The sequence below is a fragment of the Neltuma alba genome, unplaced genomic scaffold, assembly GCF_004799145.2.
Source record: "Neltuma alba isolate B1F8T4 unplaced genomic scaffold, ASM479914v2 tig00012499_pilon, whole genome shotgun sequence".
Lineage (NCBI taxonomy): Eukaryota > Viridiplantae > Streptophyta > Magnoliopsida > Fabales > Fabaceae > Neltuma > Neltuma alba.
This window is the reverse complement of record NW_021636968.1, coordinates 239,640-254,420: the sequence shown is the minus strand read 5'-3', so window position 1 is coordinate 254,420 and position 14,781 is coordinate 239,640. Positions and strand designations below refer to the sequence as shown.

At 32.7% G+C, this 14,781-nt stretch overlaps 1 long non-coding RNA gene across 1 annotated transcript; it reads right to left on the bottom strand.

Moving 5' to 3' along the window:
• Positions 1–393: 393 nt before the first annotated feature.
• On the bottom strand, positions 394–14,260 carry LOC114727611 (uncharacterized). The gene is made up of 3 exons (XR_003738596.1): positions 14,145–14,260; positions 1,799–1,808; positions 394–404 (listed from the first exon to the last, which is right to left on the bottom strand). It is a non-coding gene; the product is annotated as an uncharacterized LOC114727611 (long non-coding RNA).
• Positions 14,261–14,781: the final 521 nt, after the last annotated feature.

Below are 14,781 nucleotides of genomic sequence, written 5' to 3'. Positions count from 1 at the left end.
TTCGTCGGATTTCCGGAGCGTAGAGGACATTTGCAGGACTAGGGTCCTTCCTCCATGCAGGGTCAGCTCACAAGTACCGATCCCTTTGACTTCTACTCTCGCGTTTTCCCAACATAAAGCCATCTGCTTCTTGCTGGTAACCGACGAAATTCTGTGAAGTTCCCACGATCCTTGCTCACGTGGTCTGTGGCCCCTGAGTCTATAACCCAAACAGGATTAGTTTCAGCAATAAACGCAGTGCTAGAAACATAAGAGAAATGTATTGAATCTGAATCCAATACCTTTTTCTGCTCAGGGCAGTCCTTGGCATAATGTCCCTTTTGTTGGCAAGCATAGCATTTGATGGTTGCTATGTTCTGCTTCTTTGCAGGTTTCTTACCTTTCTTGAAGGAACTCTTTCCTTTCTTCACTTTAGGGCCGCCTTTCTTATTTTGAGAGCCTTTGCTTCTCTTGGACTGGTTTTGGGAGGTTGCCCCTCCCTTTCCTTCAGTTAAATATGCCTTACTGACAGGCTTCACAGTTTCCATCCGATCATCCTCCAGTTGGAGGTGGCGAGCTACATCAGCAAAGGTTTTTATACTCTCATTATGAGTAATGGTGTACTTCATGGTATCCCAACTTGCTGGGAGAGATCTCATGACAGCTTGAATTTGTTGCTCATCAGATAAAGCGCCTCCGGCTTCCTTAAGCTCCCTTATTAAGTTCTGCATTGCCCTTAGGTGATGCCTTATGGGAGTGTTAGGACCCAGCTTGAAATTATCAAGTTTGACGGTGAGTCTCCTAAGCCTCGCAGCAGAGGTACCGTCAAATTCAGATTTCAGTGCTGCCCACATGGCAGAGGCTGAAGAGTGTGTTTCGAATTGCACCAACACATCGTCAGTCATGGCACTTAGCATGGTTATTCTGGTGATAGTGTCCCTTCTTTTCCAAGCCGCGTAGCCGTCCTGATCCCTTCGCGATGCATTTGCCTCAGGCTCTAGAAGAAAAGTAGTCAACACATCAGTGACTTCTTGTTCTTCGAGGACATACGATATCTTACGACGCCACATGCTGTAATTGTCTCCGTTCAGCTTGTCACCTCCTACGAGGTCAGCTATGATGGACTTGATTCCTTTTGAGACATCGTGCTATCACATAGACAACAATGCATTTTAGTACGGTATGCAGTATACACACTTTATTCAAGTAGGTCATAGGTCGTCTGGGTAAGAGTCTCACCATTTTCATGATCAGGAGACAACTAGGTTGGCTCCCATCCCATTACTCCTGGTTAGTCTCTTACCTTTCTTACCTTTGACTTTCCTTGAACATATCCCCAATTTGGAGTTTTCCTCATGAAACTCCCACTCAAATAAAGCATTTGAAATAAAAAAAAACTTTATTTATTGAAGCATGAATGTTTACAAAAAAATGGATAATTCCAAAAATAAAGTCTCAAGAGTAAACATTAAATGAAAAGAAATATAAATGTGAACAAAAACTCATTCGTTCATGATATATTTTATCATTAGTTCTCTTAAACTCTCTTTAACACCTTTCCAGCATCTACAGAGACATTGTTTAAAAAATGCTTCACTAAATATGTGTCCCCTCCTCGCCAGTTCCTCTCTGTACTGGATTGCAATATTTGAGAAAAAGAGTGCGTCTTGCTCATTGACAATTTGTTTAGCATAATAAGTCAATTTTGAAAAGAGGCACTTTTGATGCTTGTATTCATCAGCATGCTTTTCTGCTATCTGTTCTATTAAATTTATGTCCTTGGGTCTGCAGACTTCTTCCTCTTGTTGGTCAGGAACACATTTCCCCTCCTCGCCAGTTCCTCTCTGTACTGGATTGCAATATTTGAGAAAAAGAGTGCGTCTTGCTCATTGACAATTTGTTTAGCATAATAAGTCAATTTTGAAAAGAGGCACTTTTGATGCTTGTATTCATCAGCATGCTTTTCTGCTATCTGTTCTATTAAATTTATGTCCTTGGGTCTGCAGACTTCTTCCTCTTGTTGGTCAGGAACACATTTCCTTTTACCACTGCTCCCCTCAGGTACATTAGAGTTTACTTGTGATTGAGGCGCTTTTCTTTTATTTGTACTTTTGGCAGCATAATAATTTGAGGATTTCAGAGCATCAGAAAGAGGAGAATAAGTTGGATATTTTCCAAAAGAGGAGTTAGAATTTGAGTTTGAGTTGGCCATTTCCTAAACCCAAGAATAACAAGTTAAGAAAAATATAAAAATAAATATTTAAAACATTTATTTGCTATTTTTCATACCCAAAAAGTCACAAAAAAATCAGCACATAATATATTAATTCATAGCTCATGATTTTAGAAATATTTCAGGTCAAACAGGACTCAAAAATAGCCCCTCACGCGTCCTCACGCGCCCCAATAAGCAAAAAAAAATTTTTTTTTAAAGAGCTAGGTTCGCCCACTCTCGGGACCGGCGCGTGTCATACACGCGCCGCCTTTACGGCCTCTCACCGTCACCTGACCTATTCCATCTGATTCCTCACGTCTCAAGGAGTCTATATATGTGCTTTTTATGACCAAAGGGTCCCTAGGTGGATCCCACGCGCCCACATGGCGCGTCCAAAAAAAATTTCAAAAAAAACTTTTTTTTTTAATTTCAAAAAAAAATTTTGAAATAAAATTTTTTTTAAAAAAAATGTCGGTTGGATCGGTCTACTGACCCGACTTCCAGGGGGATCCGGGTCCACGGACCCGAAACGCAGCGTTTCACTTAAAGTGAAACGCTGCGTCCTGGCCAGCCCAAAACGACGCCGTTTTGGGCTGGTCAGGTCGTCCCTGACCTCCAGCCGGGTCGCCCCAGATCCGGCTGGAGCTCCGGCGGGTCCATCGCGACCCGCCATTTTCGAACCGCCGTATCTTCCTCCTCCGAGCTCCGTTTTATGCATTTTAGGTGTCTATGGACTCGTATTTTCGTGCTATACAACTCTATGGGTTTATTTTCTTTAAAAAACATCAATTTTAAAGACCCAAAAAAATGTTCGAACGGCCGACGTTGAAAGCTTCAGAAAGTAGACTTCGATCACGTTTTTAAGCCTTACGGAATAACAGGTAATGTTTTCGAACTTCACTTATATAAACGGAGTGTGTATGTGAATTTAAAACACAAGCATATAGAGTTCGAATTGCATACGGCATATTCACAATGCAGCGGAAAAAAAATGAGCGTGTAATATATATATGCACACATATATTGAGAGCCTCAAGAACATCTCGGCTCTGATACCAATGTAAGAAAAATTTGAGGATGGATCGAAAACATACCGGGTCGAATCTCGGGTCGGGTCGGTCGGATCTCCTTAGCTCACGCTTAAGCTAGACTATAAAAGTCTAAGCTTTTAAGTGCACAGCAGAGCACCACTTTTGCAAGAAAGAAAATAAGAGAGAGAGAGAGATAGTAGGAAAGCTCTACTACTGGAGTGATTTGAACTGATGGGGGGAAGCCTCTATTTATAGCTTTTGTCAGGGATATTTTGGGTAGCATAAAAATATCCACTGAGCCCATCAGATAAAATCTGAGATAAGATATAATATATCCTTATCTCATAATATCATGATATTTTGAATTCAAATCCAGAATCAATCTTAATTAATTCTAAATATATATACTTAATATATATTTAATCTACACAATATAAATTAATTAATTTAATATAAATTAATTAGATTTATATCGTAACCGATTGGATATGATTCAGGGTGTTTGACCAAGTCAAACATATCACGATATCGCTTGGATATTTGACTGATATATTTTCTTTATACCCGGTCAAATAATCCGACCCATCAAGGGCGGATCCAAGCCCAAAAATCTAACAATTCGTATATTGGATCATTTTAAACTCAAACAAGGGTTTGAATCTTTCTGAGATTCATATAAAATTTCACTATATAACGAGTCATTATATTTTCTAGACGCATATGAAATATTTTCATCCATTATCAAATTGTCTGATTGATGAGATACACAAAAATTTAATCCACCATAAGATTGCATTTCACTTTTCATGTATGAATGCCTATTTAAATAATACTAACATTACACTCCAGGTGCTTGGGTTAGAGATATACAAATCCCTATTATATTGCATTTTTTCTTTTCTGTGGGCCAACCATTTTTTTGTTTGTATCTCATGACAAATTTATATATAAGATCCTTATTTGATCATGTGATATGATTACTAAAATTATTGTTGACCATTTTTTTTTTATTGGTTCCCTTTTCTTTTATGACATAACATACTGAAGTCTCCTTATTACTTTCAGACACTTAAACCTCTTCAAGGATCAAATAGTTATGTCTTAATCTCTTTTGCAATTCATGCCTTCTTAGTATGATCATCTTGATAATTTGTTCCTTTTTCTTTTCTTTTGCAACCGATCTTACTCTCATACTTTTAGTATATCTTAAAAACATAGAAGCACTTTTAGTTGGAATATAAGAATGAAGAATTCTCATTTGAGTCAATAATTACATATAACATGTATTAGTAATATTTTATAAATACGATACTTTATAAACTTTTAGTTCATACTACTGTATTTGAAGATCTATATTTAATAGTAAAAATGCATTCTATGTGTTCTCTTTGACAGCTACTCATTTTCTCCCCCTCATATTGGGAATATGCAGTATAGGTCTCCCAAATCCATAAGTTTCCTTTAGAAATATTATTTTGTTTCATTTAGAGACAAACAAGAATAAGAGGATTCTTATTCAACGTTGATCCCAACTTACTTTTAATATCCATTTGTATGCATTATTGCGGTTGAATAATAGATATTACATATTCTAAGATGGAAAATATCCGGCTCCTAACCAAAAGCCAATTATGATGGGGAATCACATTACATTGTTGGCTTGATATATTTATATGTAAAAATATATAAAATCAATCATCCCAATACTAAAATGGGAATTTTATTCTCATAAGTTTTGCTCTAACTACTTATGGAAGCTTTTACTAAGCATATAATCATTGAGAGGTCAAGGAACAATTACTACTATTTCAACAGGAATCATTTGCATAATATGGGACTTATGCATTTATGCACCAAATGTAATTGTTTGAACATATTTGCAAACTTTAGGTTGCACCGTAACAAATCTTCTTATTTACGATTAACATCTTCTGGAGTCCTTTTTGTTGATCATAATCACCTATGTAACCATTTTATAGATGCATCTTTCTTTTATAATGTATTGAATTGGTCCACATGATGTCTCAATGGGCCAATATATAAACTTGATCCACTATATATACATGCATGGATCCAATTACAAGCACATCTAGTGATGTTTTCTTAGTTAATTCTTTTAAAAACAAGCAGCACATAAATTTCAATGTACATTCTTCATAACATTTTGCATCATTATGATCTGGAATGAGCTAATTGGTCATGTCAAACAATAAACATATGAACTTTCGGTTCATTGTAATATTATTCTCAAATATTGATAAACTTCTACTTATCAATGGAGATGATAAATCATAATATAGCTCTTTTAGGGCCTTGTATTTTCATCTATCACCCTATGGGAGAAGTTCACCCATTATAATATTATTCTCAACCATCAATAGGATAATAAAATATAATATAGATCTTCTGGAGCCTCATATTTCCATCTTTTACTCAATAGAAGAAACTCACACATGTATTATTATTCTCAATCATTAATGGGAATAATAAACCATGATATCCTTCTTCTTGAGCCTTATATCATTATTTTTTATCCAATGAGAGAAATTCACACACCGTTCAAAGGTCAAATAATACTTCTGACTTTTCTAGAGTCTCAATCAATATGTGATTTTCATTATTATATTCTTACCCATATAAATAAAATAAAAAAAAAATTTTATGATCTAAAGAAGTTGATTGGACTGTAAAGAAAAATCCATTATAATGAGTAAAATATAATCAATTTTTTTTTAATATTTTCTCCCAAAATCTAATTTTAAAGATAAAAGATATCTTTTTATAAAATTTTTTCATATCTTTTCTATTGAATAAAACAAATGAAATTGAGTGATGGGATATTTAGTTATAATTTCCCCTCAAAGAATAAGAGAGGAGATCAGTTAAAAAAAAAAGGGCTAAAGAGCATAATTTTTTGTGAAAAGAAATGGGGTCTGTAACTGCAATTTATTTTTTAAAATTTTGGAAAAAAATATAAACTCTTTTAATAACATAAAATTATAATATTAACATATATAAAATTGAATATTACAAATATATAAGAATAAAAATTTAAACTTTAAATTAATGAAATGTGAAATATGAATATAAAATAATAAGAAAAAGTAAATTCTCGTACCTTATATACTAGGAATATGACTCTCAATTGTAGCGTCATCTCAACAAATTGAAGCTATATGAAATTAATATAACTACTAGCTATTTTATTATTGTGCTTTCTGACATGTTAAGTCAATTGATATCAAATTAAGATAATTACAATCATAAGAATAAAGCTAAGACTTTAAATAAACACAAATATAATAAAAGTAAGGAATATAATATATACATATACACACACAGATGCCTCTATCTAATGAACATGAATCTCTTAAACAAACATACCACATCATCATTTATTATAGTCAAGAGTTTCTGATAATACAAGTTATTTGAATCATTAGCCTTCAAAACTATATTATCTATAGTATTTATAGTTTTCAAAAAGCCTAATTACTATACTTTTATTTTATTTTTCTTTATAAACAAATCTGATCCCTTTGAAGATCAAAATTATTTGGCTTGAACCCATTTCACCAAAGCTAACACTTGTTTCCACCACCTTACATTCTAGAGTCTCAATCCTCATGACAGCCACACACACACACACACACAATCTTCCTTTCGGCCAAACACAGAACAACAACCAAAGAGTAATCAGCACCAAAGCTCTCAGCAAAAACCAGCATATATAGGAATATATTATCAATCTTTCTTTTACCCATAAATCCGACAGCTAACAGCAACTATGGTCCTTGTTTTCTGTAATCATAACAGAGTAAGAAGAACTACATGCAATCCATGGCCACAAAACAGAGCAAAGAATTGAAGCTCAAACTTGCAGAATCATGGCCACTGTTCGGCCACCCTCTGCACAGACCTGGAATATAGCTCCTCCGATCACCACTTCTGGGGAGCTCACTCTCTCCGCCGTCGCTCTTTCTTCCCTCTCCCTCTCTCTCTCTCTCTCTCTCTTCTTTCTTCGCGTTCTGGCGGCAAATGAGGTGGGGAGAAAAATTTCTGAAGCTAGATAGAATGTGTGGCGCACGTGGGTTTCACGTGAGGACATCTCTTTGCTTTCGTCCATTTCCACCATTCCTCCTATTTTTCTGAAACATAAGATAAACCCAAAAATTAATTCATACTTTTTTATAGGGAAAATTGCAAAAAAGACCTTGGAATTGCAAAAACGCAGATAGGGACCCTTGACAACTTCACTTTGAGTTTTGACAACTTCAGGGCATATTATTCTTGTCAAAACCCAAAGTAAAGTTGTCAAGGGTCCCTATCTGCGTTTTTACAATTCCAAGGTCTTTTTTTGCAATTTCCCCTTTTTTATATGAATTTATATTATTCATTAGCTCCTTTCACCCCATAAAATAATTTATCTAAAATTTTGAGTCAAAAGTCAACTCCTAACTATTTTTCTTAAATTTTTTTTTTCAAAGAATCTTAATTTCAGAAATTAATTCTTAGTTCATTTTAAGAATTTTATTTTAAAATAATTTTTGTAAAATTTCCACATTAATTAGAAACCTCTAGGTATTTTTTCATAAATTTTCTGAAAAAATAAGTCATTTCTGCTCTAAAAAATTAAATTTAAAATTATTTAAGCCATCTTTGAGAAAATAAAACTTTTCATAAAAATCTTCAAGCTTCAAAGTTAATATTCTATAATTTCCCCATTTTATTTATTCTCTAAATAATTTTAAATAAATTTTTCTATTTTTTTCCAAATCCAAAAATTTGAGGCGTTACAGGACTATTTGGCCTTGGGGTAATGAGCAATTTGAAGAGAGGGTGAGCGCATTGTGAAGGTTGTAAAGAATTTTTGTGAAACTTCTGTTATATCATACCAGTTTTGATTTTTAATATAAAAACTAATTAAAAATTTAATTTGATCCTAAATACAAAATCCTAAATCTATTTTGTTTCCAATATCTATCTAGGGGTAATTCATATGCATATCATCAATAAAAATATTTTGAGAAAGATAATGTATATTTATTATAAATAACTAATTTAATAAATTTTTTTAATATTTATAAATTAATTATCTAATTTTTATATTAAGAACTAGAGGTAATATTATAGTGCTTCTGATCCTAATTAAAAAACCTAATTTATAATATATAAATAAGATTTTATAATTAAGAACGGAATAATACTTTGAATGAAACGCGTTAAGAAAGTACATGGAGTGGCTGATACATTTTCAAAATTGAGTGTGCCAAAACCTCAAAGTACTCAAATTCAAAGGCTTGAACCAACAAAATCTGACACAATTGATGGACGAGTGACCTGTTTAAATATGACGTCCTCGGTTCGGCCTCCACTACGGCAAACTGGAGTTCGTCGGAAGACTTGTAAATTTATAATTTTTTTTTTAATGAGTAGGAGTTGGAAATTATATACTCGCTCAGATCCTTTTTATAAAATAAATCTTTTTAACTAAATAATGCAGTTAAAAAAACAGTTAAAATCAATTAAAAAAATAATTATGTAAAAATTGATTTTTGCCTTTATTCAATGAGAGGCAAATAAGAGAAAAAAAATACTAACAATGAGATAAATGATAGTGTAACATGAGGAAAAGATAGATAGAGTGGATAAAAAATTAATTAGAAGTAAAATTTTGGATGGGAGGGATGCGAGGGACCCTAAATCTTGATGCAAGACATCAATCATCATTTGCTTTAACCTGTCAATTTTATTTTCATCTAGAATCCGGATCCTCCATATCTAACCTAAATTGTTCACATTTAATTTTTCACTTTTATATTTTTTAAAAAATATTTTTCTAAACTCCTTATGTTCTGAATGTAATCTAAAACCTATTTAAGTAATTTGATTAAATCAAAGAAGTTAGGTAAGTTAATTAATTATAAAAAAATATAACAGGTTTTTTTTAAAATATCATAATCATCTTTCCTAATATCTTCCTCCTCTCTCTTCTGCTTGATTATGATTGAAGAAATATATATAAGGATAATTTTAAAAAAATGATAAATATGATAAATATGTATTACATTTAAGATCAAAATCAATTCAACAATTAAATCCTATATTAAGGATTGGAGAACTACATAATTTAAAATAAAGATAGTCTTTTAATTATGATTTTTTTTTTAAAAAAAAATGACTTCTTCTTATTACGATGAGCACCATAATACTCATCTAATATGATAAGCACTAAACCCATTCATTGGATTGTGTTTGGGTGTTCATCACCTAACTGATGAGTATCAAATCTGAATTATTCAGATCAAATTATATTTTCAAAAATAAATATCAAAACATGAATTTGCTTTATAATAGAAGGGGGAAGGATATAATAGAATATCTTTTTCAGCAGTATCAAATATTTAAATGGGGAGAAGATTTCTAGTTTAAATCATTAAAAATTTTAGTAGAACGGTACGGATTTCTTTAGTGTGAGCACTGGAATTAGTTCCATTATTCATTTGAGTTTTAAATGTATAGATCTTTTAAGGAAGTAATAGTAACTTATATTTATATTTTCAAAGTTTTGCTAAATTTACATAAATTTTATGTCAAACAACATGCTTCAAATGCGAAATCATTTTCTATTGCCAAGCATATGGCTTTGCCTCACCAGTCACTTAGATTTGATATAGTCCAGCAGAATCGCGAAATACCACAGGCTCATTGCTGTAGTGAGATTGAAACCGCCCAAAAACAATTTCAACGGTCTAGATTTAGAATTTTCAATTGATGATTTTTATATAATAAAATTATTTTTTTCGAAAACTGATAGCTAAAAAATTATCTTCAGTGCTTTATTTGGTTCGATTTTACTTTTTATGACTATATATCGTTATTATGTTACAATTATTTAAGAAAACATTGGTTTCAATTTTGTATTCAAACCCACCATTAATTTATTATATGTGAGAAAACATTAGTCAATGAAGTGAGAGTAATTTCAGCGTCGGACTGAATCTTAAGGCTCATTGTTGTTTATGATCATGAACAGGCCCAATAATCATATGGATCGAAAGACCCACTTAGAGATTAATACCAAGGATGAGAAAAGCTCATTGGGCTTTGGAGCAGCGCCGAATATTTAGAAGGCACGAGAACATTTTAAGATTTAATTTTTTGAATTAGTTTTTTTTTAATAAAATACCCTTTAATTTGTTTGAATATTAACCGTATTTTTACTATTTTCTTCTTAATTAATATTCTATCATTATTTTTCCCCTCATGCATTCTCTTTCATCTTGTTTTTTTTTTTAACCCTCACCTGCCCACATATAAATAAGAATATATTTGAAATAAAAAGTACAGTTCCTACTTTTAATTAATTTTAATAGTTTTCTTAAGCCAGATAGTTTGATTATTTGAATCTTATAATGGATGAAGTACTTTAAAGGAAAAGCTAATCGAAGTCCTTATAGTTGATCTCTTCTTTTAATGTGGTCCTTACATTTTAAAAGCTTATAAATCACTCGCTATACTTTTGTAAGTTGTCTTAAATTTTTGTGAAAGATTTTCTATTTTGCCCTCATTAGTTACTTATTTTAATATTCGATATATTTATCATCTTATTTTTCAAACTATCATCTCTTTCTATCTTACATTTTCTCTTTTCATAATTCTATTTATTATAATTTTTTTATTCTCTTTCTTATAATCTCTCTCCTATAAATAAGAATATTTTGGAAAAAGAATTTTTGATTTGTACCCATTTATTATATTTAACTAATTTTTTGATATACATGATAGAGTCCAAGGTTCTTTATAAAAGGGGAAGGAGGGGTACTTTACAGTATTTATATTCATGGTTTTTTTCCCCAAATTAATTTGGTCCATTTATAAGTGGATATATGTAATCTAATGATACATATAAATGTTTTAGAGAGATTATGTAACATATACTATAATTAAATAATTTAATAACTTTTTAATCTTTTTAAATTAGTCAGTTGGGCCTCGTATTAAAAATTAGAATCAGTGTGCCATATGAAAAGTTCTGTTTGGCTCTGTTTCTTTTCTGCCAACAAAAACAGAGGCAAACGGAGTAACCATGTACTTTTGCTTGTTTCTAATATACAAAGTCATTATTAAGCCCAAAAACTCTCTCCAAAAAGGCATCACCCAACTCTTCTGAATTCTGAAAGATTGGAGGAGGGAGAAAGGTTGGGGAACCGAAGAGTTTGTTGCTAAACTTCTAATTGAAGGAGAGACGCTGGGGAATTCAAAATCATGTATGTCTTGTTCCTTTCTTCCTATGGTCCTTCAAAGCTTTCAAAAATGGTGTTCTCTCTACCTACAAAACACAAAATTTTGTGAAAATTCTCAATTGTCCAAGATGGATCAATATATTGACATTTACACCAAGAATGTTTTAAATAATTTTCTTAAGCTCAGAATGAATGCACATTTTCATTGTATAAAACTAACTTATGCACAATTCAACTCAGAAAGTGTGTCAAAATATGAGAAAATTGTGCCAAAATGATATGAATTTCCTAAAGTTATCATATTTTAAAATCCAAAATCAATTACATCTGCCCAGTTAGACTTCAAACAACAGAATCATATTTGTTTTTACTAGACACTAAATAATACTCTACCGGTCTTTAATATAGGACCTAATTGTTGAATTGATTTTGGTCCTAAATATAAGATCTATTTCTTATATTCATCAATTTTTTTCAAAATTATCCTTATGGATACTCCCTCAACCATAATCAAGTAGAAAACGAAGAAAAGATATTAAGAAAGATGATTATGATGTTTTAGGAAAAATATATCATATTTCTTATAATTAACGAACTTACCTAACTTTTTTAATCCAATCAAATTAATTAAATAGATCTTATATTAAGGACCGGACGAGGACATCATAAAAACCAACTCAAACTAGCAAAGAGCTCTCCTAGCCAACAAATCCTTGTATAGAATTCTTCCTGCCTCTTCAAAAATCCAATAATACAGATGCTCCTCATTATTTCATCACTGAGTTCAGACTAATAGCTTCAGCAATTCTATACTAGCAAGTACGAGTTAATCCAAGGTATAATTCATGATTTTAAATATGATTAAATTTATAATTTTTTTATTTTTAAACAAATCTAATGATTTAGCTATCCTTCTTACTTAGTTCTGGTATAAGTGTTTGGAAATATGTTTACAGAAGACCAAAAATAGTATATAATAAGGCAAATGATATAGACTGTCATTCATGCACGAAATTAAACTAAGCTAAACACTATGCATGATAAAATCATGTTAGTTTAATGCCTAATCCGATAGATCAGGCTAAATATATGACAGCGCATGACTGCGCATGACTTAGTCCTCAGAGCTGGTAGTTTGCTTTGTGAAACAAAAAACTTTAGACAGAAAATAGAGCTTAGATTTAAAGCTCCGAATAATTTCAAAAGTGGTGTTGTTATCAAAATAATGGAAACAATTAAAAAAAATAACGAAAATACTACATATTAAAAAGAATTTACACAAATATTATGTTACAAATCATTCGCATAAAGAACAAGTTCCAATCTGTGAAGAACTTGTTCATACTCGGACAACTTTCAACTCTTAACATTTTTTTTAGGGGAAAAAACAATGAAATCGTTCCTTTTGGTTTTTTGAACGGCTTCAACACTGCTTTTCCTTGCACACCTTTTCTTTTTTTGGGGGAGAAAAAAAACAACGACGTCGTTTCTTCCTTTTGTCTTTAGCGAAAATTACGATTAGGACCCCATTCAACAACTTCTTCACCACTTTTCTCTCTCCTTTTCTTTCGGAGAGAATTACTACTAAGGCCCCACAGACGTGCATCCTCCTACCATCTTCTTGCACCTTTTCTTCTTTGATCCTTTCTCCTCCCTTACATTAAAACGATAAATGGTTTGGATGTAATATTTTATGACATTATTATTAAAATATTTTATAAACTAAATTTTCTTGGACTATAGTATAAATTCACCAGAATAAATTTTAATATTTTAAATTTGTTATGAATATAATATCCTTATGGATATCCATGTATCTTTCATTATCTCTCTTATCTCCCAGTATCTTCAATATCTCCTATTATCCCCATTATGTGCAATTATCTTTTATTATTATATCTATAGATTCTATCAAAGATGCAAAGATGTGCCTATAAATAAAAGCCATGTATAATGTATTCAGCACCCTTGAATGGAATGAGAAATACTCTCTCTCATTAATATTTGTTTCTTCTCTATTCTTCTTTATTTATAACATGTTATCAGCACAAATGCTTTAACGATCGTATACTATTCTGACCTTCTGACAAACTCAATTATTTTTATATATTTTGGTATCTTTTATATGAGTTTTGTCAGCTTAATTGGTCTCTTTTTGCCTTAATTGATTTATTTTGTTTTATTTTGAATTATTATTTTATAGGGGCAAAATTGTCATATTTTGGTTTAATTGTGATTAATTGATTTTTAAGGACAATTAATGCTACCTTATTCTTGAATTTTGTTTACAGGTTTTGGAAGATTTAAAAATAAAAATGAAAATTTAAAAAAAGAAAAGGAAAAAAAAAAGGAAAAAAAATAATTAAAGAAAAAGGGGAGCAAAACGTTGCGTTTTGCTCCCCCAACCTAATATTCAATTAATCTTCTTCTTCATGGGACGCCGAAAAGAAGAGCTGGAGGCGCGGCCGAACGAGAGGGAAGCTGGAGCTGCGCGAAGAAAAAAACAGAGGAGGGAGAAGGCGGCACTGAAAAAAAACCACACACACACACGCGAGGCGCGGAGAAGCTGAACACGGAACAAGACGCGACACACACGAAACAGAGGGAGAACGACACACACGCGAGGCGGCTGGAGGGCACGGAGAGGCGAAACAGAGGAAAGAGCTGGCCGACGGCGTGAAAGGAAGGACCATTCATCATCTTCTCCGTTGAACCTTCCTGGTGGCAGGGGGCGCTCGACGGAGACACACGTTGGACGGCGGCTGAGAAGTAAAAAACAGAGCAACAAGACGCGACGCACACGAGAACCAACGGCAAGGGAGAGTGACGGCACCATTCTTCACCTTCGTCTTCTCCCGAGCACGACAGAAGCTGAAGACAACACGGAAGCGAGCTGGAGACAGCGAAGACCAAAAACAGAGGCGCGAGGGACCTGGTACGAGACCAGTAGCAAGGGAGAGTGACAGAGCAAAGGACCAGTCTTCACCGTGTGCACTGTTCCGTCGCTGTCTTTGATATCTCCACTGTGTTCTCCATGGCTGGATACGGCGGAAGACTGATTATGGCACTTTTGATGGCAAACCGTGGCTAGCTTCACAATTCTCTAATTCAACAATAATGACAGGAGCTTAGATCATCAAATGGGAGTTTAGTTACTTTAATTTCCTGTCTAATAATTGTTTAACAATTCCTAGGTCTTAGGATAGTTATTCTGATTATTAGAAAATCTTGTATTGCTTAATCTGATTATATTTGGAGATTATTGTGACTGAATTATTGCTTAGTATTTGACATTGGGCTGTTTATAGTT